Source organism: Callithrix jacchus, chromosome 6 (genome assembly GCF_049354715.1).
Source record: "Callithrix jacchus isolate 240 chromosome 6, calJac240_pri, whole genome shotgun sequence".
Taxonomy (NCBI): Eukaryota; Metazoa; Chordata; class Mammalia; order Primates; family Cebidae; genus Callithrix; species Callithrix jacchus.
This window is the reverse complement of record NC_133507.1, coordinates 158,900,889-158,927,920: the sequence shown is the minus strand read 5'-3', so window position 1 is coordinate 158,927,920 and position 27,032 is coordinate 158,900,889. Positions and strand designations below refer to the sequence as shown.

General features: G+C 49.4%; 1 protein-coding gene and 1 non-coding gene across 3 annotated transcripts in view; one reads left to right on the top strand and one right to left on the bottom strand.

Annotated features, from left to right (window-relative positions):
• RAB17 (RAB17, member RAS oncogene family) overlaps positions 1-27,032 on the top strand; it is a 59,284-nt gene that overhangs the window by 1,899 nt on the left and 30,353 nt on the right. The window lies entirely within an intron of this gene.
• On the bottom strand, positions 24,414-24,485 carry TRNAC-GCA (transfer RNA cysteine (anticodon GCA)). The gene has a single exon. It is a non-coding gene; the product is annotated as a tRNA-Cys (tRNA).

Below are 27,032 nucleotides of genomic sequence, written 5' to 3'. Positions count from 1 at the left end.
ATTGGCTATGCCAGTTGCTCAGTGGAGTGCAGTGGCTGAACTTAAGGAACAGAGTTCAGTTCCCAACCCTCCTCTCCACTTTTCCTGTTGGATTGTTGTCCAGAAACAGGAGATTCACTGCTGCGGGGACTGACCAGAGGTGTGTCTAAATAGCTCCAGCTGGTAGATGGTGTTCTCAGACACTGTGGTGAATTCAGCTTCCTGCCCCTCCCCCACCATCTGCCCACTTCCAGAAAAGAGCCCCCTTTCAGGAATCATCAGAAACAACATTGCTGGGTCTCTGATGGCCCCATGACATCACAACTTCCTGGTTACAGTCCCTTTCCCCCGGCGATGTGCTCTCAGAGCCTACTGGTTCTCATCTCAGAGTTAGTCCCCGCCTCCAAATGGAAATAAGGGTGCCACTGTCTTAGTTCCCTTGTGCTGCTATAACAGAACGCCTTAGACGGGGTCATTTTTATAAAACCATGGAAATGTATTGTTCACAGCTGTGGAGGCTGGGAAGTCCAACATCAACTCCCGCAGACTCAGTGTCTGGTTGGGGCCCGGTCCTCACAGATGGCACCTTCTGTGTGTCCTCTCATGGTGGAAAGGCAGACCGTCTCCCTCCAGGCTTTTGTATGAGGGCACTCATCGCATTCATGAGGGCTCTGCTTCAGGACCGGTTACCTGCAGGCCCCAGCTTGCACTGAGGGTTAGGTTTCAACATATGAGTGGGGGGCGACCATATCCATGGCCTCTGCCTTGGCAGGGTAGGGACAGTAGTCTAGGCAAGAGCCCTTCACAATCAATCTTCCTTGCAGCTCCTGTCCTCAGAGGCCCAGGTCTGGAATGAATGGTGAACAGCAGTTCCTGCCTGGGCATGGGGGGAGGTAGACAGAGATGTTAGGCAGCTTGGTGGGTCTTCTCTGAGCTTGGGGTCCTCCTGGAGGAAGATAAAGACCACGAGACTCCATCATGCTAATCCATGGGTTCACCAAGAAATCGTGGCTTTTCCTCCACCCTCTACCCTCGGCCCTCCCTGCCTGGAATTCCATGAGCCTGTTTCCACCTAGAAGACTGGCCTTCGCCACCAGCACTACTGATCCCTCCCGTGCAGCCCTTTACCTCTTCCAGATCATGACACCAGGGCTTACTTCAAAGCAGGAAATTGAGAAGATTTATCACAGATCTGATGTCCAGGGCAGATAATTAATGTGTTCATCTCCAAGCCTGGGACCAAGTCCCTTCACAAAACTACAGATGCCACCTTCAGGAAGGCTCCACGGGAAAGTGGAGGCAGCCAGGGAAGCCTTGGTGACGGAAACGGCATGGAGTTGCCATCCTCAGCAGGGGTCTGTCTTTGTCAGAAGCTCAGTGGGCAAGTCCTGTGGGCTGGCTGGGAAAGGGAGTTGATGAGCAGCTATGGAGGGGCATCCAATCTGCATGAGGACTCAGAGCTTCTCAGGCAGAGCCATCTGAACCATCACGGGGGTCATAAAGGTGACTCTCCGGATCCATTGACAGCGTCATCCATGTGGATGGTTGCTCCCTCAAACCTCTTTCACCAGCACTCCAGCCTTGCTCTTCCAGTTCCCAGAGGATGGAAAGCCCTGCCTTGGATGACAGCTGGAGCAGGGCAGGAGAACTGCAGCCCTCCCCAGGAAGGCTGAAGGGCCCGTAGAGGAGAGCCATCTTTCATGCATAGAACTTGGAGCCAGCCAGCACCTTGCCCAGAAGCGGGGCTGGCTGAGGTCAGAGCCTACGTGATGCTCAGGAGGTGAATGGTTAGTCTCCTTTGTCCTGCTGGACATTTTCAGATGCAGCTTTCAGTAGCTCAATCATAGCACTTCCAAAATAAAACAGTGGATGATGCCTGCCCCAATAAATGCCTCTTCCTTCCCAGGGCAGCGCCACTTCCAGTAACTTTTTCCTGTTTCTTGGAGTAAAAACTTTGGACCATTTTGAACTCCTTTCTCCTTTCTCTGCTAAATCCACTCAGATGCGCGATTGAGCTTTTCCTTCGTCTGTGTCCATCCTCCTTTGGCGTGTTTGCTGATACCACCAAGGTCTGCATCTGGTCCCCCTTGTCCCTCATCTGTGGATTACTAGCAGTAAGTCACCTAGACTCGGTGTCTCCAGGGTAGGGTGCCTGAGAGAATCTATGGGGGTAGGGGAAGCAAATACAGAATTTCTGTTTTATGTCTTTTCAACTAAAAATTAGGAATCTAATGTTACTAACTTTTTATTTATAAGCTCATTTCAAGTGATCACTCACTCAAGGTATTTTCAGGGGCTGGCGGTGGCATGCGCTCTTGTGACACTGTTTTTGGCATATTTTGATGTATTTCAGTGGACCAGGTTAAATGGATTTATGGATTGTGTAACCTCATTTTTTTTTTTTTTTGAGATGGAGTTTCGCTCTTGTTACCCAGGCTGGAGTCCAATGGTCTCGGCTCACCGCAACCTCCGCCTCCTGGGTTCAGGCAATTCTCCTGCCTCAGCCTCCTGAGTAGCTGGGATTACAGGCACGTGCCACCATGCCCAGCTAATTTTTTGTATTTTTAGTAGAGATGGGGTTTCACCATGTTGACCGGGATGGTCTCGATCTCTTGACCTCGTGATCCACCCGCCTCGGCCTCCCAAAGTGCTGGGATTACAGACTTGAGCCACTGTGCCTGGCCTGTGTAATCTCATTTTAACTAAAACTCAATGAGTAGATAAAGGGCTTCAAAAGATTTAGAAGATTCCCCAAAGCCACAAGCACACAAGGAAATGAGAGACTTGTTTCTTACTTCAGGTAGGAGCCCTTCATTGGCCTCAGTGTAAGGTTATCAGACAAGGTAAGAACATCCAGTAACCATCAACATAAATGTACGTTTCCGACCATTGATGACTAACTTTATTCTAAGTGGATATTGTGCCTTTATTAACTCATGGTGATAGACTAGGAACATGATTTATGCTTAAATATGCAAATACTTGTGGGGGTTTAAAAACATTTATGGATCATTTCCATTATCTAAAACATTTGGGTTCTAAGGCTGGTGCTACGGCTTATGCCTATGATCCCGGCTACTTGGGAGGCTGAGGCAGGAGAATCGCTTGAACCCAGGAGGTAGAAGTTGCAGTGAGCTGATAACTGCGGCACTGCACTCCAGCCTGGGTGACAGAGTGAGACTCCCTCTCTAAATAAATAAATAAATAAATAAATAAAGGGTTCTAGCTCAGAAATTCGGTTTTTTTTTTTTTTTTTTTGGCAGTAAATAAAAAGTTTAATGGATGCGAGGAATCTGGTGAAATTTGAAAACAGGCATTTGAACACGAAATTTGAGTCCAGTTTTAGAGGGGGATATTTTGAAGTCCATCCACGGGCTATCTGAATTCCCATTCTATACTGTCCCAATTTAATCCACAGTCCACAGAAGCCAGAAAAATCGTCTGAAATGCACTTCTGTCCTGCCGCACATCAGAACTGCAGAACGGCTCCAGGGTGCTTATCGTGCAGTTCTGGAGGGTGCCAGTAGGTGTGGCATGCATCCCTGTTCACTCGTGACTAGCAATAGTTCCGATGCTGAAGTTTGTGAGATTATTTGCTTTGAATGTTAGTGTCATAAAATTTCACCTTCACTAAGTGCTACTGAATGGCAGGAATTTTGCAGCAGGAAAGGTGCCTGGTAGGAGGACGCCATGCTTGGGGCGATGGCAGCCATGAGTGCCTCTGGGAGACTCACTGCGGGTGGCGGTTCCCCAGCACATGGTGCCAGTTCTGTAGCCAAACCTCTAGAGCACCTTCAAGCAGCTCTCTTAAGGTAGCTTCCTGAGAGCTGGGACCAAGATTGCCTTTTCATCCCTCAGAGAGCCATTTTCTGGATTATGGAGCCATGGGTGCTTAGAAAATGTGGCTTGACTGAAGAGTCCTTTCTTAAGGTGCTGTGTCAAATAGGATGTGAAAACCAATTTTCTTTTTACTTGGAGAAGAGTAAGGATGCAAATATAGGTACTTATTGACTTGCAATGTAATCAGCTTTTACCTAGCATGGGATTTATTAACTATTCAATTGTTTTAAAAAAAAGTGGGGTGGGGACAGGACTTTCAGCAATGGGGATAAAGCTTGTAGGAAACTAACCCTCCTGCTAAGAATCATGAGCCTCAAACCAAGTCTAGAAACAGCCCTCTGGAGGCCCTGGGGAGTAAACAAATGCACACTGGGACTGGAGTAGACACAACCTCTGAAGGAAGACAAGTAAATAAGGAGACGTCTGCTTTCCCAGAGGACCTACCCCAGCCTGCAAGGCACATTGGGAAGGCTGGAGAATGAGTGGACTGAGGAATTAGAAGTCTGGGTCTGGGGCTGTAAGTGCCACTGGAAATGGGATGATCCCGGAGAAGAGGGCCCATAGAAAGTTGAGCCTCAAGATTTCCATGCTAACTTATCCTAGCATGAGTCCTGAATGCTAGGATAAGTTAGTATGGCTAACTATCCATGGCTGAGTCCTGAACTACATGTGTGTGGTGAGATGCCAGGAAATGCAGAAGGAGGCAACAGCTGGAAGCCTGAAAAAGCTGAGCAGAGATTTCAGCCTAGTGCTGGGGAGATAAAGTCAGGAATTCAAGTCCCATCAGGTTAGAGGGGCTTTCCATTGAAATCTCAGAAGACTGTGACTTAATAGGGAGACATAGGACTAAAGGCTATGACAGAAAAAACAAAATGAACACGCCCCTGGAACCAAGTCTCAGTAAGACCAAGATACAGGATGGAGGTATGTTAACTGCCTGCTTGAACCAAACTCAACATGCTTCAGAAGAAGAGAACAGAGTCCAGAGTCAAGATTCCCTGTAGTGTTGCCCATTGTGTCCAGCAGAAAGAATTTCTAGATAAGATGAATCAGAGCAATGTGACTCAGGGCAGGAGGAAAAACAGTCAACTGAGAAAGACTCACAGATGACCTAGATGATGGAATCAGCAGATAAATCATGTAAAGTAACCTTGGGAAAGATGGATATAATTGATGAAGAGATAGGGAATGTCAGCAGAGATTTGGGAATTTTAAATGTGGAAATTGTAAAACTATGAAGTACAGTATTTGAAATTAAAATTTCTGGCCAGGCACAGTGGCTCAAGCCTGTAATCCCAGCACTTTGGGAGGCCAAGGCAGGTGGATCACGAGGTCAAGAGATCGAGACCATCCTGGTCAACATGGTGAAACCCCGTCTCTACTAAAAATACAAAAAATTAGCTGGGCATGGTGGCACGTGCCTGTAATCTCAGCTACTCAGGAGGCTGAGGCAGGAGAATTGCCTGAACCCAGGAGGCGGAGGTTGCGGTGAGCCGAGATGGCGCCATTGCACTCCAGCCTGGGTAACAAGAGCGAAACTCCGTCTCAAAAAAAAATTTCTTCAATAATATTAACAACAGGTTGGATAAAGTAGACAAAAAGATCCATGGACTTGAGGCCTGGTCAAAAATCTAGCCAAACTGGACAGAGAGAAAAAAATGTTTTTCTTTAAAATTTTTTTTTCACCATTCTGAATAGTTGAAATCAAGAGAAACAATATTTTTTAAAAGAATGGGTTCTAGGGATTCAGGATCCCATAGTGGTCAGTTGAGTTTGACAAAGGCACCAAAATAATTCCCTGGAAAAAGAAAAGTATATTTTAGTAACGAAGCTGGGACCATTCCATGACAGAAAAGACTCTGATGCTTACTTCACACTCTGCACAATAAGTAAGTCATGATAGATTTTGGACCTCACTTAAAAGCAAAAACTATTAAATTTCTGGAAGAATATGTAGGAGAATATCTTTGGAAGCCGGAGGTAGGCAAAGATTTCTTGGACAGTTCACAAAAAGCACATACATTTTTTTTTTTCAAGATGGAGTCACACTCTGTCACCCAGGCTGGAGTGTAATGGCGTGGTCTCGGCTCACTGCAACCTCTGCCTCCCAGGTTCAAGTGATTCTCCTGCCTCAGCCTCCCAAGTAGCTGGGACTACAGGTGCTCACCACCATGCCCAGATAATTTATTATTTTTAGCAGAGATGGGGTTTCACCAGGTTAGTCAGGCTGGTCTCTAACTCCTGACCTCAGGTCATCTGCCTGCCTTGGCCTCCCAAAGTGCTGGGATTGCAGGCGTGAGTCACTGCATCTGGCCATAAAATACAAAATTGATAAACTGAATTACATCAAAATTTTAGAATTCTGCCTTTATAAAACACGATTATGAAAATGAAAACACAAGGCACAAATTGGCAGAAAATACCCACAATGTGTAGATGTGACCAAGCACCTGAATCTGGACTATGTCAAGACTTCCTAAAAGTCAGTAAGAAAAAGATAAATACTTCGTTTAGATCACGGGCAAAAGACTTGGAGACTTGAGTAGACACCTCATATAAGGAGATACACAAATGGCCACGGAGGTATAAAGACTGGTGGCCACTGCCTTCATCATCAGGGATATGCAAAATAGAACCACAGGGAGATACAGCTTCATACCCGCTAGACTGTCTACAGTTAAAAAGACTGACAAGACCAAATGTTGGTGAGGATGCGGGGCAGCTGGGACCTCCTGCGTCGCTGGTGGGAGTGGAAAATTGCACAGCCACTCTGGAATGCTGTTTGGGAGTTTCTTGGAAACATTACCTACCATATGATCCAGTCATTCAACTCCTAAGTATTTACCCAAGAGAAGTGAAAACATGCCGGCAAAGAGACGTGTACAAGGATGCTCATGGGAGTCTGGCTCATGCTATCCCAAAGCTAAAAACAATCCAATGTCCATTAACAGGGGCGGGGATAACCAAATCATCCTAAATCGTGGACGTCATACTATGTGGCAAAAACACGAACGCCTAATGCAGGCAACAATGGGAATGAATCTCAAAAACGTGTTGAGTGGAAGAAGCCACTCACAAAACCATACATAGGGAACGATTCGACTGCTATGGTATTCCAGAACAGGAAACACCTAAGTTAGGAGGACAGAATTAGAAGAGGGGTGACCTTTGGAGGGTGGGGGTTGGCTACAAAGGGGCACTAGGAAATTTGTGGGGGTGATGGAAATATTCTGTATCTTCAGTGAGGTGGTGGTTATATGGGTGACCAGCCACGCAGTTTATCTGGGTGTAAGGGGCTTTCTGGAAGATGGGACTTTAGTTTTAAAGCACATGGGCCCCTCTGTGGTGTGCATGTACAGATTTGTCAAAAGTTGCATGTGCAAATGCATGCACACTTAAAATCTATGCACATTTATAGTATCTAAATCATACTTCAATTTTAAAAAAAGAGTATTTTAAAAATCATGGTGGGAAAACAACCAAACCAATGAAAACACAAGCAAGCAACCGAAGAGGGTGTTTGCCTTTTAGGTGTCACATTGAACGCACTGTTTTATTGTAATAAATGTTCAAAGGTCCATAACTTAGGCGCTGCCTGACATATCTCTTCCTCCAGGCTGTGGAGACCCAGATGAATAGATGCTGGAGAAACAGGTGCTCTGCAGGCACATGTAGTGTTTTGCATAGTTGACTCCCGTTTGCTAGGAGAGCTTAGGGGGTTGGAGTAGTTCCGTCTATTTGCCCCTTCTCCATTTTCACGGGGCCTCAGATCCGTAGCACACGGTTCTCCTGCAGAAGGACCATAGGTAAATGTCACCCGAAGATAAGGAGGTGACTCACCCGCAGTCCTGGGCTCACTTACTGTTTCATTCGTGAGAAGGATCATGAAGCTCACTTCTTCCCCCTGCCCCTCTGCCAGTTAATCACATTTCCCGTGGTGGTTAGGAGCTGTTCTGCACCCCTGGTGACGGACTGAGTGTCTGTAACCCAGATGGCAGAGTCAGGGTATGCCAGGCTGTGTGTGGATTTTGCTGCTGTTTTTCCATGAACTGCTGCGCAGGTGATGTTTGTTAAGGGACGGCTCCTGCAGCCTTTGATAGTTCACACACATCCTGCCTCCCATGGGGCATTTTGAGTATAGAATCACGATGTTTCCCCACCATTCCCATGTAGCTAAGCAGCCTTTCTCTTTGAGGAATCACTGTATTTATGAGCAAAACGCCATCCTTACCAATCACTCAACCGCAGTCCTCCAGAGCGGACAGGTGGCACAGATGTTTCAGAGCTCTTTCAACGGTATAGGAAGATGCTTACCATATTTTTGGCGGTGGCTTTTAAAAGTACTCTATGTCCTTGCCTTGCCAATTTTAAAATAGCACAAACATTTCAAGTTTTTTTGATGTGCTGAATAATGCTCTGAAGACTTTTTCATGAGAAAATTACTTGAGATTTCTCTGCATTGAGATGACGCCCAACAATTGAACACCTTCTGGAGAGGCCTGGGCTTCGCCTAATTTTAGTCTCAGCCACAAACGACGCTCAAGGGGACAGGCCCATCTGAAGCATTCTGCGCCAGCTTCCAGTCTATTTTAGGCATGTAATAGGAAAATAGTTTGCCACTTACTCATTTGCATCCTGTGCTCAAGTAGAATTCTTTCTATCCACATCCCCAGACAAAGAATGGTTCATAAAATTAGCTGCAGTTCATAAAATCCAGGCTGGCCTCAAGCAGAACAAAGATGATGTGGGTTTTCTCCCCATGGAAGATTTTTTCCTACACTGAAATGTAATCACAATGCAAGACAGGATCACCCCTGTATAGTACATTGGCACAGAGCTCAGTGCCACTGTCAGTGCACAGCAGGGCACCTACTGTGTGCAGTGTGTGGAAGGAGGGATACTGGGATGAGTGAGGCAGTCCCTGCCTTCAGTGGGTCTTGACGAGGTTGTAGATAACCAATCCTGTGCAGTGGTTGCATCTCGGTGGGAAAATCAGGAAGGAGCACTTGCTGTAAGGATGGATATGATTTCTTCCCACAGGTAGAAACTCTAGCAGAGGAGAGTCCAGGCGGAGGAAGCCGGACCCTGCAGCTTCCATTTCACCTGGTCCTCACAGGCCATGGTTTCACTGCATTAAGGGTGGAAGTTCTAAACTGTCTCTCTATCCTTTCTGGGCACTCCCATCTGGTCACTCTAAGAAGGAAACTCAGGATCCTTGCTCGGCAAGAGACCTTAGCAGGTGACCAAAGCTGCTGGCTGCCCTGACGGAACAGAGATAAGATATCTCTCCCCAAAAGAAGGAGGGCCTCTGGCCTTGGAGAGGAGAGGGGGTGGGATGGGTCAAGGCCTGATCCCAACAAGGAGGACAGCCCTCCAGAGCAAGCACAGATAAGGGGACAAAGACTAAGATGTATGGTGCCTGGCTGAGAAAGAAGACAGATATTCTTGTGTGTGTGTGTGTGTGTCTGTGTATGTGTCTGTGTGTGTGTGCCTGTGTCTGTGTGCGCATGTGTGTGTCTCTGTGTCTGTGTGTGTGTGTGTGTCTGTGTGTGTGCCCGTGTGTGTGTGTGTGTCTGTGTGTGTGTGTCTGTGTGTATGGCAGAGAGAGGACAGAGAATGTAGGGTTGCTCATTAACTTTCTGGTTCACATTCTTGGGCAAGAACTTACTTTGATCTTTTTCCTGCTGGTTGATTAATGGATTGTGGGAAAAGCCATTGAAACAGTAGACTCGAATTGTTTCATTTCCTAAAGAGATGTGGCAGTTCCTGCATTCACATGGCCATTTAATCCTGCGCTGGTCCCTGTGTGCTCAGGCGGGAAGCCTGACTTTTTTGTTCTGTATTTTTCACTCACGCACCCATTCACTCATTCCCTCACAAATTCAGCCCATATTTACTGAGTGGCCCTTGGGAATAAGAGAGGTGGTGTATTCTTTTTCGGCTGAACCCAAGGTGAAGACAGAAGGTCTTCTCCAGGATACTTGAAAGACCCTCGTTTCTCTTACCCCATTATAGCATTTCTTGTGGTTATCAGGGCTCCCACAGGTGTCATCCTTGGAATAAAAACCTTCCTTTGTGAAATCTCAGTCCAGCTTCTCCCCCAGTTCTGCCTCCTTGGACGATGCCTTCTTTTGGACTCTGCTATGTTCTCGGAGGATAACTTTCTACTCAGGCCTCATTATTTAGGGAGAAGAATCCTTCCCAGTGAACCTGGATAGGAAGAGAGATAAATGGAAGCAGACGAGGTTTCTGCTTCCACTTGCCTGGTTTCCAAATTGCTATTTTCTTCCAAAGCATCCACAGCATTTCTGGGCTTGGGATTGGGTGCTGAGCGCTTCCAGTGATTCTGATGGAACTGCCATTGCAACGCTTCTTCTAGTGCTGATGTGAATAATTTAATTGTTATATTGTCATTTAACTTGTGAAGTTTTCTTTGGGCTCCTCAATAGACAATAAGCTCTCTAGGCCGGGTGCGGTGGCTCACGCCTGTAATCCCAGCACTTTGGGAGGCTGAGGTGGGTGGATCACAAGGTCAAGAGATCGAGACCATCCTGGTCAACATGGTGAAACCCCGTCTCTACTAAAAAATACAAAAAAAATTTAGCTGGGATTACAGGCATTGTGGCGCATGCCGGTAATCCCAGCTACTCAGGAGGCTGAGGCAGGAGAAATGCCAGAACCCAGGAGGCAGAGGTTGCGGTGAGCCGAGATCGCGCCATTGCACTCCAGCCTGTGTGAGCCGAGTTTGCGCCATTGCACTCCAGCCTGTGTGAGCCGAGTTTGCGCCATTGCACTCCAGCCTGTGTGAGCCGAGTTTGCGCCATTGCACTCCAGCCTGGGTAACAAGAGCGAAACTCTGTCTCAAAAATAAATAAATAAATAAATAAATAAGCTCTCTGAGGACAGGGATTGTTTTCTATTTCTGTGTGGCCTCAGTTTCTGGCACAGTTCTGGGAGCTTGGGAAGGTTTCTAATGAGAACTTAATGAAGAACGAGATCTACTATGCAAGAGAAATGGCGCGTTGACTCCATCCTGTGCTAGTCACATTGCTCCTGGGAGTTTGGTTTAGTCCTGGGAATACATTTAAGTGGGAAATTCACAAAGTGTACAGAAGAGCAACTGGGAGTTGGGTGCTGTGATGGAGGTGAGCAGAGTGGACTGCTGGGATTGTGAAGGGCAGAGGAGGCCGGGCGAGGTCCCCAGTGCAATGGGAGGAGGGCCACTCTCAGAACAGAGCCTGAGGGCAGAACAGAGTCTCAGGACAGGCTGGGCCGTCAGAGCTAGCCCAGAGGAGGCACCAGTGTCAGGCAGCGCTTGGCCCAGAGGAGGCACCAGTGTCAGGCAGCGCTTGGCCCAGAGGAGGCACCAGTGTCAGGCAGCGCTTGGCCCAGAGGAGGCACCAGTGTCAGGCAGCGCTTGGCCCAGAGGAGGCACCAGTGTCAGGCAGCGCTTGGCCCAGAGGAGGCACCAGTGTCAGGCAGCGCTTGGCCCAGAGGAGGCACCAGTGTCAGGCAGCGCTTGGCCCAGAGGAGGCACCAGTGTCAGGCAGCGCTTGGCCCAGAGGAGGCACCAGTGTCAGGCAGCGCTTGGCCCAGAGGAGGCACCAGTGTCAGGCAGCGCTTGGCCCAGAGGAGGCACCAGTGTCAGGCAGCGCTTGGCCCAGAGGAGGCACCAGTGTCAGGCAGCGCTTGGCCCAGAGGAGGCACCAGTGTCAGGCAGTGCGCGTTCCAGGGCATGGTAACAGGTGTGTTGTGAAAAACCGCCTTGTTTAAGCTCCAGTAACTTTGGGGAATGCTGCATTTAGCAAAGATAAACAGGTCTTGACACTGTGAGCCGTCTTTGATATGCAAGGGCGCACTGACTCTCCAGGAAGGAATGCCAGGAACGGGCTTTCCAAACCCACTTGACCCCTTATCTTGGAAACACATCATACGGGTTGAGAATTCACAGAGGCCAGTTTCGGAGATAACAGAATACAGTGTCTGTCTGACAACACAGGGGCCCAGGGCTTTTCCTGTTTTAAGTCTGCAACAGAGTGACCCAACCACTGAGCTGGGCGTGCTGTTTGGTGCTTCCTATGGCTTTCTGAACAGCCACTGGCATCTTTCTTCCTTCCCTCCCTGGAATCTGAATGCATGTTACGTACATTTTTTCTGATAACTTGAAACAGGATATACCAGGTCATTGGTCATGCTTTGGAGTTTGCAGGCAATGCATGGTTTAATGATGATCACTAAGGTGACAGCCATTACTCTGTGGGGACTCTTCCTGATCATGAGGACCCCCCTTTGTTCAGAGCTTCCTCCTTCCACCATGTTTGTTCATGTTCTTCCCACTCCTTCCCCCACCTCCCCAAGCTTCCCAGCCCTTGATGACCCCATGTGAATTTGGGATGGTGTGGAGTGACTGACAGCCTGGTAGAGCTGGTCCCCTCTCAACACCGGAGCTGTGGACTGCCTGAGCAGCAGAGTGGCCAGACAAAAGACAGAGATAATCCCCATCACAGGGGTGACGGCTCTCCCCTTTCTGACCCCAGTTTCTATAATCAACCTCAGCAGACATCTAACAAAATCTCCTTTACTCCAGTTAGCTTGAGTTGGTTTGGTAAACTACAACCAAAAGAACTTTCAAAATACACTGTTGAGACTGGGGACAGTGGGTCACACCTCTAACCCTAGCACTTGGGAAGGTTGAAGCAGGAGGATTGCTTGAGCCTAGGAGTTCAAGACCAGCCTGGGCAACAAAGCAAGACCCCATCTTTAAAAAAACGCACCGTTGAGTGCATACTATTGCCAAGCTCTATGCATACCTGATCTCAGGAGGCTCATCTTCATCCCTTCCCACAGGTTAGGCCCAGATGTATCTGACTTTTACAGATAGATGAACTGAGCCTCTGAGAGTCTGAGTGAACTGTCCCTGGTAACTCACTCCAGCAAGGCGTGTAGTGAGCTCCGAACCCAAGACCAGCAGGCCAAGCCCTGCCTGAAGGACCCAGGCCTGTTCTGCGTTAGGCTGATAACCTCCCAGAGGACCTGGGTTAGGTTACGTTCTGTGTTAGTTTCCCGGGCTGCCATAGACCTTACCACAAGCCGGGTGGTGTAAAACGACAGAAATGTATTGGCTCGAGGGCTGCAGGCCAGAAGTCTGAATCAAAGTGTCAGCAGGTGTGGTCCCTTCTGGAGGCCCCGAGGGCCAACTTGTTCCTGGCTTCTCTCCGGCCTCTGTGCTCCTGGCAGTCCTGGGTGCCCCTTGTGGACCAACATCCGATCTCTGCCTCTGCCTTCCCATGGCCTCTTCTCTCTGTGTGCGTTTCTCCGTCCAAATCTCCCTTTTCTCATGAGGAAGCCAGTCATTGGATTTAGGGCTCACCTGAATCCAGAATGACCTCATCTTAGTTTGCAAAGAGTCAATTTCCAAATAAAGACTCCTTCTAAGGTGCCAGGTGGACGTGAATTTTGGGGGGACACTCTTCGACCCAGCACAAGTTCCTAGAGTATAAAAGCTTCCTATATGGCTTGGGAACTCCCAAAGGACAGGGCCTGGTGGAAATGCCCTATTTGCTTTTCTTTTGAGAGCTGGGGGTCTCGCACTGGCACCCAGGCTGGAGTGCAGGGGCAGGATCTCGGTTTGCCGCCGCCCTGACCTCCCCGCACAAGCAATCTCCTACCTCAGCCTCCCAAGCTGGGACCACAGGCACCTACAGGCACACACTACCAATCCCAGCTAATTTTTGCATTTTTTGTAGAGATGAGATCTCTCTATGTTGCGCAGGCTGGTTTCAAACTCCTGGGCTTAAGTGACCTTTCCCCCTTGGCCTCTCAGAGTGCCGTGATTACAGACATGAGCCACTGTGCCGGGCCGACCAATTTGCTTTTCACAGACAGATCTCCACAAAAGGCTGACCTTGTCATGAATATGTATGACATCTAAGGCATGATGGGTTGAACTGTCTCTCTCCAGGATTCACATGTCGAAGTCCTAACCCCTGTACCGCAGAATGTCATCTTATTCGGGGAGAAGGTCTCTACGATGAGGTCACCAGGATAGGACCTTAACCGAAATGAATGTGTCCTTATAAAAAGGGGAAATTTAGAGACACATAAGAACACACACACACACACACACACACACACACCCCTACGCCCACACCCATGTGACATGAAGGCTGTGAAGGTGATGCTTCCGTAAACCATGGAACACCAAGAATTCCCGGCGAACCGCCAGGAGCGTGGAACAGATTATTCTCCGAGCTTCCGGGAGGAGCCGCCCTGCCGACTTCAGGCCCCTTTCTGGGCTTCTGACCTCCAGGACTGAGATATAATCAAGCCCTGTTGTTTAGGCCACTCAGATCGTGGTAGCTGGTTACGGTAGCCCTGGCAAACTCACAAACTCACACGCAGGGCTGCGGCAGCCCTGTTTCTCCATGTTCGTTTTTTTTTTTTTTTTTTTTTTTGAGACGGAGTCTAGCTCTGTCACCCAGGCTGGAAGTGCAGCAGTGCAATCTCGGCTCACTGCAACCTCTGCCTCCCGGGTTCAAGTGATTCTCCTGCCTCAGCCTCCCAAGTAGCTGGGATTACAGGCGCCTGTCACCACGCCTGGCTGATTTTTGTATTTTTAGTAGAGATGGGGTTTTGCCATGCTGGCCAGGCTGGTCTCAAACTCCTGACCCCAGGGGATCCTCTCGCCTCAGCCTCCCAAAGCGCTGGGATTACCGCACCTGGCTGTTTTTCTGCTTTCTATGGGAGATGGGTTTTCCACATGTCTGGACCTTCCTTTGGGGATAACTGTGAGTGAGCATCTCGCATTGAGAATCCCCCTCACGACCCCACGTACCTCACTCATGATGGGGAGGTGGGCCCAGCAGCCTATGGCCTCAGTGCTCTTATTCCACATGGAGTGGCATTTGTGTGGCCCCCTCTAATGAGCCTCCAGGCTTGGGAGGGGCCAGGTGCTGGAGCAGGTCCATTCCAGAGCTTGGTGCTTTTTTTAAAATTATTATTACTTTTTAGACAGAGTCTTGCTCTGTTGCCTAGGCTGGAGTGCAGTGGCATGATCCTAGCTCACTGCAACCTTGAATTCCTGGGCTTAAAGGATCCTCCTGCCTTAGCCTGCCAAGTAGCTGGCAGCTAATTTTTTTAAAAAGTGTTTTTTGTTGTTTAAAGATTGGGGGGATCTCACTATGTTGCCCAGCTGGTCTCGAGATCGCTGGCCTCAAGCCATCCTCCTGCCTCAGCCTCCCAAAGTGCTGGACTTACAGGCTGAGCCACCATGCTGGCCAGAGCCTGGTTCTTAGTGGGCCGTCAGGGAATTTCAGTGAAAGGTAAGGAGCCATGGAAAGAGGAAGAGGAAACTGAATAGCTTGGGGCTGAGAAAATCCTTAGATGTCAACATCTCGGGTCTCAGGGGTTTATCTAAAGTGAGCTGAATTTCAGCCCTCACCCACACCTCCTGCATCTTCCTCTTGCTCTCAGCTTTGACTTATCAGAACACTTTTCACTGCGTGTGTTGCCGCTGGCCAGTCCTGTGAGGGGTGACTGATTTTACTGTCTCGTCAAGTGTAGCCCAAAGGGACGGATGAACTCCAGAGCAGAGTCATTTCCTGGATTCTGCCCTCTGGGTTCTAGATGCTTTCTGAGAGTTGTTTCTTGATGTGCGATTGCCAAGTGGAAGGCTCTGCTGTTGCTGAGCTCATTGCTACACATCCCAGGTTTGCCCTCCCAGAAAACTGCACTGCCGGACAGTTTCAGCAGTGGTTGGTGGACGCTCTCGACTGTCTTGCCAAAGCCTGGACATGACGAGGCTTTGCCAATCTGACCTCCCTGCTGACCGACACTTGCATGCACTGGTGAGGCTGAACGCTTCTGCTAGCGCTCCCTGCACACCTGGGACTCACTTTCAGTGAATTGTCTGGCTGTGCCTTCGTCCGTTTGTTGCTGATTTATAAATCAAGCATTTCAGAGCCATGTTTGTGGCAGCTATTTTCCCAGCACTTCGTTTTACCCATATGTTTTCTTGATATACAGGTGGCTTAAGCTGCCGGTGGTCATTATTTCCTCCCTCTTATGGTTTGGTTTTTGCATTTGGCTCTGTGGGGTAGGTTGAGAAAAGATGTGGATCATTGGTGGTTTAGTAAATTGAGGACACTGCCCTCACTACACAGCAGCATAGGAGGGCGCTTGCATGTGGCAGCAGCTCGGATTTGATCGAAGCTGCTACCATGTACGTATATATGTAACCAGTGTGCTGGGCTGAATTGTACTTTCTACCGTTGTATGAAATTTACACACTTTTCTCTTGGCTTCGTATCGTGTCCGGAAGGGTTCTGTAGGGTTGGTTTATACCTACAATGTAGAGGAAGAAGCCATTTGACTCGGCAGGTGTGTCAGAAGGTTGACTGGTGGTGGATGAAATGCTGGAAGAGGTCGGAGGATACCCACGCTACAGTGAAATTGTCCGTGTGTTTATTCCAAACCAAGCTCGGACTTTTCCGCTCATGAGCTTTGTTTCATCCTTATTTCCCTATTTCCCTTGAAAGTTTAATTAAGTTCAACCATATTCTGTCAACTGTTCCAGTGTCAGTGGACTCTTGTGTTTCCGGTTCATTATAACAAATTGTTTGCTCAAAAAAAAAAAAAGGAAAGAAAGAAAGCTGTGGATTTGGATCCTCATTCAGTAGCTACATAACTGTGAGCTTCTCTGGGGAAGGTACTTAATTTCTCTGACCCTCAATTTTCTCGTCCATAAAATGCAGATCGCAATATCCACCTCCCTCATTTGTTGGTGTGTATGGAAAAACTCTCTCAAACCGCATTTTCTCTCTCACACTGCCACCACCGCTCCAAGCATCAACACAGAAGACTTCTGTGACCAAAGGCGTGGGGGATTTCCCCACACATCAAGCAGCGGCCCCATCCGGATGTTCAATTCCCACACTGTCTACCTGTAAATGGCGCTAGATCCCACCGGCTGGGGGGCTCAATCCCCAAGACTGCCACCCACCCCAGACACCAGTCACAAGCCTGGTCCCCTCAAACTTCTGACGGATAAGCTTCAAGTTCGGGTTCCCATGACCCTCTCTTTGGGTGGATTAATTTGCTTGAGCGGCTCACGGAACTCAGGGAAACAGCTGTGTTTGCTGGTTTATTGTAAAGGAGGTTACAAAGGACACAGAGGAAGAGATGCGTAGTGTGAAGTCTGGGGGGAAGGGGCGTGGCGTTTCCAAGCCCTCTCTGGGCACATCGTGCTCTGGAAACCTCCACATTGTCAACTCTCTACAGGCTCCCTGAGCCCAGTCCTCTTGGGTTTTTAGGAAGCTTCATGCTATCAGGATTGCTTTCCCCATGGTATGAAGCGTGACCGTCCCAGGGCAGGGTGTTAAGACCCACAGTTGGAAAGGTGGGAAGATTATAGTCCTGCTTTGTGGCAGGAAAAAGGAAGGCAGGAGAAGGTCAGGGAGGTTCTGTTACCTGAGTCTGGCCCCCAGGCCTAGCACACCCAACATTGTAACAGAAGACTGTAATGAGGGCAATGAGAGCCATGAGCCAGGAATTGTGGATGAATGTATATACATGAACATCACAGTTGGTCATTTTATAATTTATGTAAACACTGGGCAGCATGTGGAGTAATAGCCTCAGGACAGTTATAAATGATGCTGCCTTTCCACATTCCTTGATTTTATTTATTTATTTTAAAAGATGGGGTTTCCCCATGTTGGTCAGGCTGGTCTTGAACTCCCGACCCCAGGTAATCTGCCTGCCTTGGCCTCCAAAGTGCTTGGATTACAGGCGTGAGCCACCACGCCCGGCCTATTCCTTGATTTTAAGTGAACAAATGTGATGTGATTCATCAGCTACTATTTAGGAATCTTGACAAATACGGAAGACCTCAACACACAGGTCCTGCTCTTGAAGGAAAGGAGAAGAGAACCCTTGTCTGGGGAGCGTGCTCTGCACTTAGGTGACTAGCAGGATCGAAGGGGACGTCAGTGTGGCCCTGGAGGAATCCATCAATGGAGGCCCTGGGGATCCAGGAAGGACTCACCCAGGTAAACAGCAGGGCCTGGTGTCTGCTCCTCCCGCCCCCGTGCCCCTCCCCTTAGCCCTGCAGCTCATCAGTGGAGACACAAGGCAGTGCTCTGGAATGTGACCCCTTTGATAGCTTGAATGTTGCAGGTTCTGCAGGGGCTTTCGTGCTAGTCAGGGGGCAGTGGAGAGTGGCCATACGCCAGCTGAGTGTCAGGCTACCAAGTCTGGGGCCAAGCAGGACTTGAGCAGTGTGGGGAATGGCCCAGAGGAGGGATCCCGGGGGTAGCTGGCCAAGGCCAAGTTGGTTAAGATAGACACCCAGTGCTGCCTGCCAAGGCTAGGAGAACAGGACTGTGCTATGTGTTAGGCAGGGGAAGTCATGTTCAGAGTCCAGAAGGGCAGGAAATAGGAACACAGATTAGAGGACAGTAGTCAGGCCTCAGTCGGTCTCGGAAGGTGAGTGCCAGATCCAGGGCTCCAGCAGCCACAGAGCCCCATGCAGACTGAAGGGCCTCTGAAATGCTCACTCATGAAGTGACGATAATGGGCAATGACCGCACAGGGAAGAAACACTGTTTATCACACACTCACCTGTCATGCGCAGACACTAGCCTCCACAACCACCTTATAAACCAAGGCATAGTGTTTCCTCTCTGAAACGGGGAGACTGAGCTTTAGAGATGAGCTGAGTGACTATGCTCACTGCCAGTCAGCACTGGACCTCAGCCTTGAACCCAGGACTGCCCGACCTCTTTCCACCTCTTTACCATAGACCTGGCTACCTCTGAGCAGGGTGAGAGGGTGGCTGGGGGATAGTCTTCAAGGGATAAAAGACAAGCACATAGCTTGGCTGGATTGCGGGGTGAAGAGGCAGAGCAATGAACAGATCCTGCAAAACAGGTTTTTACCTTATTTCCAACCTCTTTTCTGGGGCCTGAACCGGTCAGAGGGAGCCATTGGCAATGTGACTCTCTCCCAAATGCGGGGGGGTAGAGGCGATGGAGAGAAAAAGGCAGTTTCCAGAAACCGTTCAGAGGTACAATTGGTAGGACTGGGTCACGGGTTGGATGCTAGGATTGTAGACCAAGATTCCTCTCGGTTTTCTGGCCTAAAGCACTGGGCAGTTCTTTTTCCTGGAAGGAGGGCGCCTAAGGGATGAGCGCATTTGGCCGGGAAGAACCAGGGTGTTGGTTGGAGTGCACCGAGTGTGGGACATCTGTGGGGTGACCTAGTGGAGGTGTCGTGCCCTGGCTGACCTCAGCAAGTTCCTCTTATTGTTCCATCTGCTTGGAGTTCCCAGGCCTGCACACGGCCCACAGACTTTCCCACCTCTGCCCATGCTCAGTCACCAGCAGTGCCATCTCTGTCGCCTTTTGCAGGATGAGCTCCAGCCAGCTGCCATCCCACTGCGCTGTGCTCACTGCCTGCCCAAGGCGGTGAGGCTGAGCTCAGAGCAGAAGGGGACCCACCCCGCAGTCAGGAATCTGTTCTGTTCACTAGGGGGGCTCTGGAGCTCTGGCTGCCTGCCTTTCAGAGAAGAGGGATCGTTCACAGAACTGCAGCTACTGCTGGAGGCACAGACCGGTCTGCAGCTCAGAGGGCTGAGTCACTGATTTCCAGAACAGAAGTGAACATGAGCCCAGCACTTATTTTAGGAGATTTACTAATCAGAGTGGCTGAGTGCATGTGTAAAGCATGCCATGAGGGAGTCTGCGTGTGGAGGCCGTCTCCCAACTTCTAAGTCGGTATTTAACCTGGAAAAATCCCAGGGCCCACGTGGCCCAGTGGCAGCGTGGTTTCACTTTTAAAGAAGTGCAAGCCAGGCCGGGCGCGGTGGCTCACGCCTGTAATTTCAGCACTTTGGGAGGCCGAGGCGGGTGGATCATGAGGTCAAGACATCGAGACCATCCTGGTCGACATGGTGAAACCCCGTCTCTACTAAAAATACAAAAAATTAGCTGGGCATGGTGGCGCGCGCCTGTAATCCCAGCTACTCAGGAGGCTGAGGTGGGAGAATTGCTTGAACCCAGGAGGCGGAGGTTGCGGTGAGCCGAGATCGCGCCATTGCACTCCAGCCTGGGTGACAGAGTGAGACTCCGTCTCAAAAAAAAAAGAAGTGCAAGCCAACCGCTAAAGGTAACGTAAAAAATGGTTCTTGGAGAGTCCAGTTCGAGGAACAGTGCAGGAGCACGGACTGGGCTAATGTCCCGCAAAGAACAACGATGAACCCTGGGTAAGCTGTGAGGCTCTGTCTGGACATCTGGACGGTGGCCAGTGAAGCAAACTGAGCAAAAAAGCAAAGAATGGAGAGGACTCGACCCTTGGAAGAAAGGAATTGCTCTGGATGAAATTCACGCTAAGATGACTTTCCTCCGAGGGCCCTCTCCAGGCTGTTCGGGGCAGGGCGGCTGGAATGTAAGTCCCAGGAAGTCAGGGAATGGCCTTCAGGCTGCCAGAGTGGCTGGAAACTGAGGGTGAAATCTTAGGAAGAAGGGAACTTGGAGGAGACAGCCCCAAAATATTGCACATTAATTCTATTTTATTTTTTTTAAGTCTTGTAGAAACGGGGGTCTTACTATGTTGCTCAGGCTGGTCTTGAACTCCTGGACTCAAGTGATCCTCCTGCCTTGACCTCCCAAAGTGCTGGGATTACAGGAGTGAGCCACTGAGCCTGGCTCACATGAATGCTCAAATCCTTAGCGTACCCTGCAATACATAAGTGAAACTCCAAGAAGCCTAATGGGAAGCAGCACCTGGAAGGCTGAAGACTGAGCAGAGGTTTCCCCACTGCCCACTGCAGGGAAACAGCATTTGGAATTTACTTCCTGCCAGGTAGGCACCTCAGGTTTTCCGTTAAAATCCCAGACAGCCTCTGCTTAGCTCAAAGACTATGTACCAGGACTAAGGTTCATCCTAGGACTTGAGCTTCTAGGCTAGAAGCTTCACATGGTTAATTCTCACAACCACACGGGAAGGTGTGCAGTAGTGTTCTCATCTGACAGCCTATGACGCTGACTCCTAGAGGATCAGAAGAGCAGCGTGGCTGGGCACACTCCCAGCTGGCCTGAGGCCCGGCAGGTTCGGACCCTTTCCACCACCATCACACCGTAGAGCTTCTCCCCCTGTTTTCCTTCCCCTTCACAGCTTGTGGATTCTTTTATATTTCCAGGAAAGGTCAGTATCTTTTCCTTAAGTGGAAAGTTAAGAATTGGCTAGACATGGCAGCTCATGCCTGTTAACCCAGCACTTTTGGAGGCAAAGGTGGGGTGGATCACAAGGTCGAGAGAGCAAGACCATTTTGGCCAACATGGTGTAACCCCATCTCTACTGAAAATACAAAAACATTAGCTGGGCGTGCTGGCATGCATGGAAGTTGAGGTAAGAGAATTGCTTGAACCCAAGAGGTGGAGGTTGCAGTGAGCCGAGATTGTGCCAGTGCACTCCAGCCGGGGGACAGAGCGAGACTCTGTCTCAAAGAAAAGAGAGGAAAGTTAAGGATCCAGGTAGCTGCTAGTGTTGTCCAGGAGCTTAGCTTTGATCATTTCCATTGGCTCCGAGGTTCTCATGGCCAAGGGCAGGAGCACTTTGTCACCAACAGCAACTTTATCTTTCACTAAAAAAGACTCACTGGCTCAAAGATTAAGCAAGTTGATCCAGCCTATAACACGAGCTAAGTTTCCAGTTTTTAAAAATTTTATAGAGATGGGGTTTTGCCACGTTGCCCACGCTGGCCTTGAACTGCTGGACTCAAGCGATCTGCTGCCTTGGACTCCCAAAGTGCTGGGATTACAGTTAAAGGCGTGAGCCACTGCTCCTGGACGCTTCTAATTGTTAAAAAAATTTTGTTTGAGTGTTAATTTTGCAGCTATATTTGCATTTCCTACTTCAGACCTACCGTCATTAGGGAGAGACAATGGAACCTACAATCGTAATCTGTAATTCTTATCGTGAATAGGATGTTTTAGTTACTGTACAAAATCTGAGCACTTCTAACTCCTCTCTCTTTTTTGTATTTCAATTTTTGTATTTTCAGTAGAGACGGGGTTTCGCCATGTTGCCAGGTTGGTCTTGAATGCCTGACCTCTAGTGATCTGCCCACCCTGGCCTTCCAAAGCGCTGGGATTACAGGCGTGAGCCACCGCACCGGGCCAGTATTTGTGGGCATTTTTGATAACCAGTGTGTGCCATGGATTGTCATCTCTAGAAGGCTATAAGCAAGCAGACACTGGGCTAGTTAGCAAGGGGGCTATCACAGCTCAGTGCTGCTGTCACAATCACCTGCTCATTCGATACCTTTCATTGTCACCTGGGGAGTAGGGCAAAATGGAAAACCCTTGAAGGCCAGGCACACTGGCTCACACCTGTAATCCCAGTGCTTTTGGAGGCCAAAGTGAGTTCTAGACAAACCTGAGCAACATGGCAAAATCCCATCTATGCATAAAAAGAAACCCCCAAACCTCAAATGCCAGGTGAGGTGGTACACACCTGTAATCCCAGCTACTCAGGAGGCTGAGGTGGGAGGACTGTTTGAGCCTGGGAGGTCAAGGCTGCCGCTGCAGTGAGCCAAGATCACAGCCGCTGTACTCTAGCCTGGGCGACAGAGTGAGACCTAGTCTAAAAAGATAGAAAAATACTTGGAGACTGTGATATATTAATCTTTATGACGCCATTGGTAACAAGCAAACTGGCCGAAATGCTTTATCAGCTTCTTGGCCAAGTTTCACCCCTTTTCAAGCAACCTAGAGCACATTTCAGGTGCAGCGACTGTTAACCAAGAACAAGCTTCTGCTCTTTCCCTGCTGCCATCGAGTCGTGGAGGCAGAGGCTCAGGTGTGTTCAAGAATCAGCTTCGCCCGTAACCTGCTGCCATGGCCCAGGAAAGCATGACTGCTGGAGGTGTCAAGGACCTTAATACTGCTTTACAAGAGGTCCTGAAGGCCCTCCCTCATCCACCACAGCTTGGCACGTGGAACTCAAGAAGCTGCCAAACCTTAGACAAGCACTGGGCCCATCCTTGTGTGCTGCCCCCAACTGTGATGAGCCTGCCTATGTGGCTGGTGAAGGCCCTTGGTGCTGAACACCAGATCACCCTAATTAAGGTTGATGACAAGAAACTAGGGGAAGGGGTGGGCCACTGTGAAACTGACAGAGGGAAAACCCCGTAAAGTGGTTGTAATTGTGTAGCGGGGAAGGACCATGGCAAAGGGTGTCATCAAAGAGTTTGTGCCTTTTTTTGAGACAGTCTTGTACTGTCGCCAGGCGCCAGGCTGGAGTACAGTGGCACGATCTCTGCTCACTGCAAGCTCTACCTCCCAGGTTCAAGCAATTCTCCTGCCCCAGCCTCTTGAGTAGTTGGAACTACAGGTGGGCGCCACCACGCTCAGCTAATTTTTGTATTTTAATATAGACGGGATCTCACTATCTTGGCCAGATGGTCTCGATCTCTTCACCTCGTGGTCTGCTTGCCTTGGCCTCCCAAAGTGCTGGGATTACAGGCATGTGCCATTGTGCCTGGCCGTTTTTTTTTTTTTCCTTAGATGGAGTCTCTGTCACCCAGGCTGGATTACAGTGGCATGATCTCATCTCGCTGCAGCTTCCGCCTCCTGGGTTCAAGGAATTCTCCGGCCACAGCCTCCCAAGTAGCTGGGATTACAGGTGCTCACCAACCACACTCGGCGAATTTTTGTATTTTTAGTAGAGACGGGGTTTCACCATGTGGCTCAGGCTGGTCTTGAATTCCTGACCTGAAATGATCCGCCTACCTCAGCCTTGCAAAATGCTGGGATTCCAGGTGTGAACCACCGCAGCCGGTCCTTTCATGTTTTAATTTGAGGGAGCTTTGCATATACTAACTTTTCAAAAACACATGTTGAAGGAATTTTTTTCTTTTTTTTTTTGAGACAGAGTTTGTTACCTAGGCTGGAGTGCAATGGTGTGATCTCGGCTCACCGCAACCTCCGCGTCTTGAGTTCAGACAATTCTCCTGCCTCAGCCTCCTGAGTAGTTGGGATTACAGGCACGTGCCACAATGCCCAGCTAATTTTTTATATTTTTAGTAGAGACGGGGTTTCACCATGTTGACCAGGATGGTCTCGATCTCTTGACCTTGTGATCCGCCCGCCTCGGCCTCCCAAAGTGCTGGGATTACAGGCGTGAGCCACCGTACCCGGTGGAACATTTTTATATATACTCCGACACAGACCCGATTGCCAAATTGTGTTCACAGCTCTCAGACTTACAGATTTAGAATTTCCTCAGAGACTTAGGTATATTTTTTTTTTTGTATTTTTAGTAGAGGTGGGGTTTCACCATGCTGGCCAGGATGGTCTTGATCTGCTGACCTCATGATGCCCTGCTTTGGCCTCCCAAAGTGCTTGGATTACAGGCACGAGCCACCATGCCTGGCTAGGACTTGGTCTTAATTGAAGACAAAGAAGGTCCTAAAGGGACTTTTTGTTCTAGTGGTCAGCTGGAATATGGGAAGAACGTTAAAATTTCCTTCATGTTTTCTGGTGACACTGACTCACAGTATTTACTTTTAAATGGAAGTGAGAAAACATCCAGGAAGGGGGCACCCGGATTTGAACCAGGGACCTCTTGATCTGCAGTCAAATGCTCTACCCCTGAGCTATACCCCCTTCACCTATCAGGAGCTCCTTTCTTGGCCACTTATGGTGACTCAATAAATCAAGTTCCACCCACACTAGAGTTCTGGCACGCTGTGTGATCTAAAGCCCCACCTTCTTAATTATCTATCATCTGCTTTGGCTTTTCCCTTGGGCACTAATAAACTGAGAGGAAATACTTGAAAAATGACATCCTGGGCTGGACATGGTGGCTCACGCCTGTAATCCCCGCACTTTGGGAGCCGAGGTGAGGTCAGGAGTTTGAGACCAGCCTGTCCAATGTGGTGAAACCCCATCTCCACTAAAAATACAAAAAAATTAGCTGGGTGTGGTGGCAGGCACCTGTAATCCAGCTACTAGGGAGTGAGGCAGGAAAATTGCTTGAACCCCAGGAAGCGGAGGTTGTGGTAAGCCGAGATCACACCACTGCACTTCACCCTGGGCTAACAGGACACACACTCTCTCTTTCTGTGTGTGTGTGTGTGTGTGTGTGTGTGTGTGTGTGTGTGTTTTGTGAAGATGGGGTTTCCTTGTGTTGCCCAGGCTGGTCTCAAGTGATCCACCAGGCTGAGCTCAAGCAATCCTCCCATCTCGGCCTCCCAAAGTGCTAGGATTACAGTTGTAAGCCACGGAGCTTGGCCTTTGCTCTGTACTTGATGGAAATAGCCAGCGCTGACCTGGGGCCCTGCTGATAACTGGGGAAGTGATTTACTGAGGTTGAGTAATGTGGCTCCTTGTTATCCCCCTGGCAGGGGGGAACTGAAGCCTCTCCTTTCAAACCTGGCACTCGTTGGTATGGAGTGCAAGGGCGGAGGCCTGAGAAGCCCTTTCTCCTCTTACCTCCTCTCCAGGGAAAACAGAAGCTGAGGGTAGAGCTGGCTCCTTCCTCCAATCTCAGGGAGGAAACAGCACCCTTGGAGATACAAATACATTTAAAAAATGTAAGATACCATTGAGAGTTCATCTAAACATCTGTCTTAGAGATTCAGGTTGAGGGCTATGAAGGGAAGAGGTGCTGTTAGAACGGAGAGAAGTGGGTGACCTCGCCAAAGACGGACGTGCTCCGACAGAGGGCTGGGGTGTTCCGGCGGCAGCCGACCCTCCCACTGAACCCACTGACTGGTTTCAGACCAGCACTGCAGTGGTCACGCCCAGTCACCTGCTGGAGAGAATGCCCTTGGGGGCAAGGAGAGAGAGGCTGGAGCCTGTATTCAGCCCACTTCTTGGCCTCCCCACTACCCCGGGCTGTGGTATGGGATGCCAACCAGGTGTAGTCACTGCATTCCCCATGCCCACAGCCGAACATGCAATCCTCACATGGCCTGAGCTCCTAGGCTGAAAAGCCAAGGGCTGGTGAGGCTGAGGGACAGAAGGCTTCCTAGAAATAAAACCCAGCACCAGGAATAATTGCAGGAAGACTGTGAATGGTTTGTGCTGGGACAGGAGAGAGCAGAAATTCCGGGCTTGGCAGAGCTTGCTTTTCTGCCACGAGAAAGGAGAAAAATCTCACCCTTGCCTCTGAGCCATGTGGAAAAAATGGATGAGCTCAAGACCTACTGGGCCAAATGGGGCAAAGGATCACGTGACTAGAAGAGCAGCCCAGGGTGGAGTTGGGCTGGGAGCAGGGTTTACCGTGTTGGAAAAATCTCTCTCCTCTTTCTTCCCCGTTGTTGTTAACCTGGGCCTGGAAAAAGTGCAGGATGCCGCCGTGAGGGGAGCAGGGGCTTCAGGGTTGGGAAGAACAGAATCTTTTTTTTTTTTTTTTTTTTTTTGAGACGGAGCTTTGCTCTGTTGCCCAGGCTGGAATGTACAGTGGTATGATCTCAGCTCACTGCAACCTCCGCCTCCCAGGTTCAAGCGATCCTGCCTCAGTTTCTTGTGTAGTTGAGATTACAGGTGCCCGCCACCACACCTGGCTAGTTTTTGTATTTTTAGTAGAGACGGGGTTTCGCCACGTTGGCCAGGTTGGTCTCGAACTCCTGACCTCCGGTGATCTGCCCGCCTCAGCCTTCCCAAGTGTTGGGATTACAGGCGTGAGCCACCACGCCCGACTGGGAAGAGCAGAATCTTAATTCCGGCTCAGCCTTTCTTGCCAAATCATTTTAACTCAAGAAACTTGTTTCCCATCCGTGCCATGGGGTTAGTGTGAGGGTGAAAAGTGCCTCACAAATGGCTCCTATCTGTAATGCCAGCACTTCCAGAGCCGAGGCCAGATCTCTGGAGCCTAGGAGTTCAAGACCAGCCTGGCAACATAGGGAAACCCCATCTCTACAAAAAATAAACAACTGAGTGTAGTGGTGCACACCTGTTGGCCCAGCTTATCAGGAGGCTGAGGTGGGAGGATTGCTCTAGTCCAGGAGGTCAAGACTGCAGTGAGTAGGGATTGTGCTACTGCAATTCATGCAATCCAGGCTGGGAAACAGAGTGAGACCATGTCTCAAAAAAAAAAAAAAAAAGAGGTGGGGGGTCCTTACGTACAGTAGGTGCTTATTAACTAGTATTAGGGAACACTGTGGCACCATCTGCTCATGAGTGTGAAGAAAAGCTGGAAGGATGTGG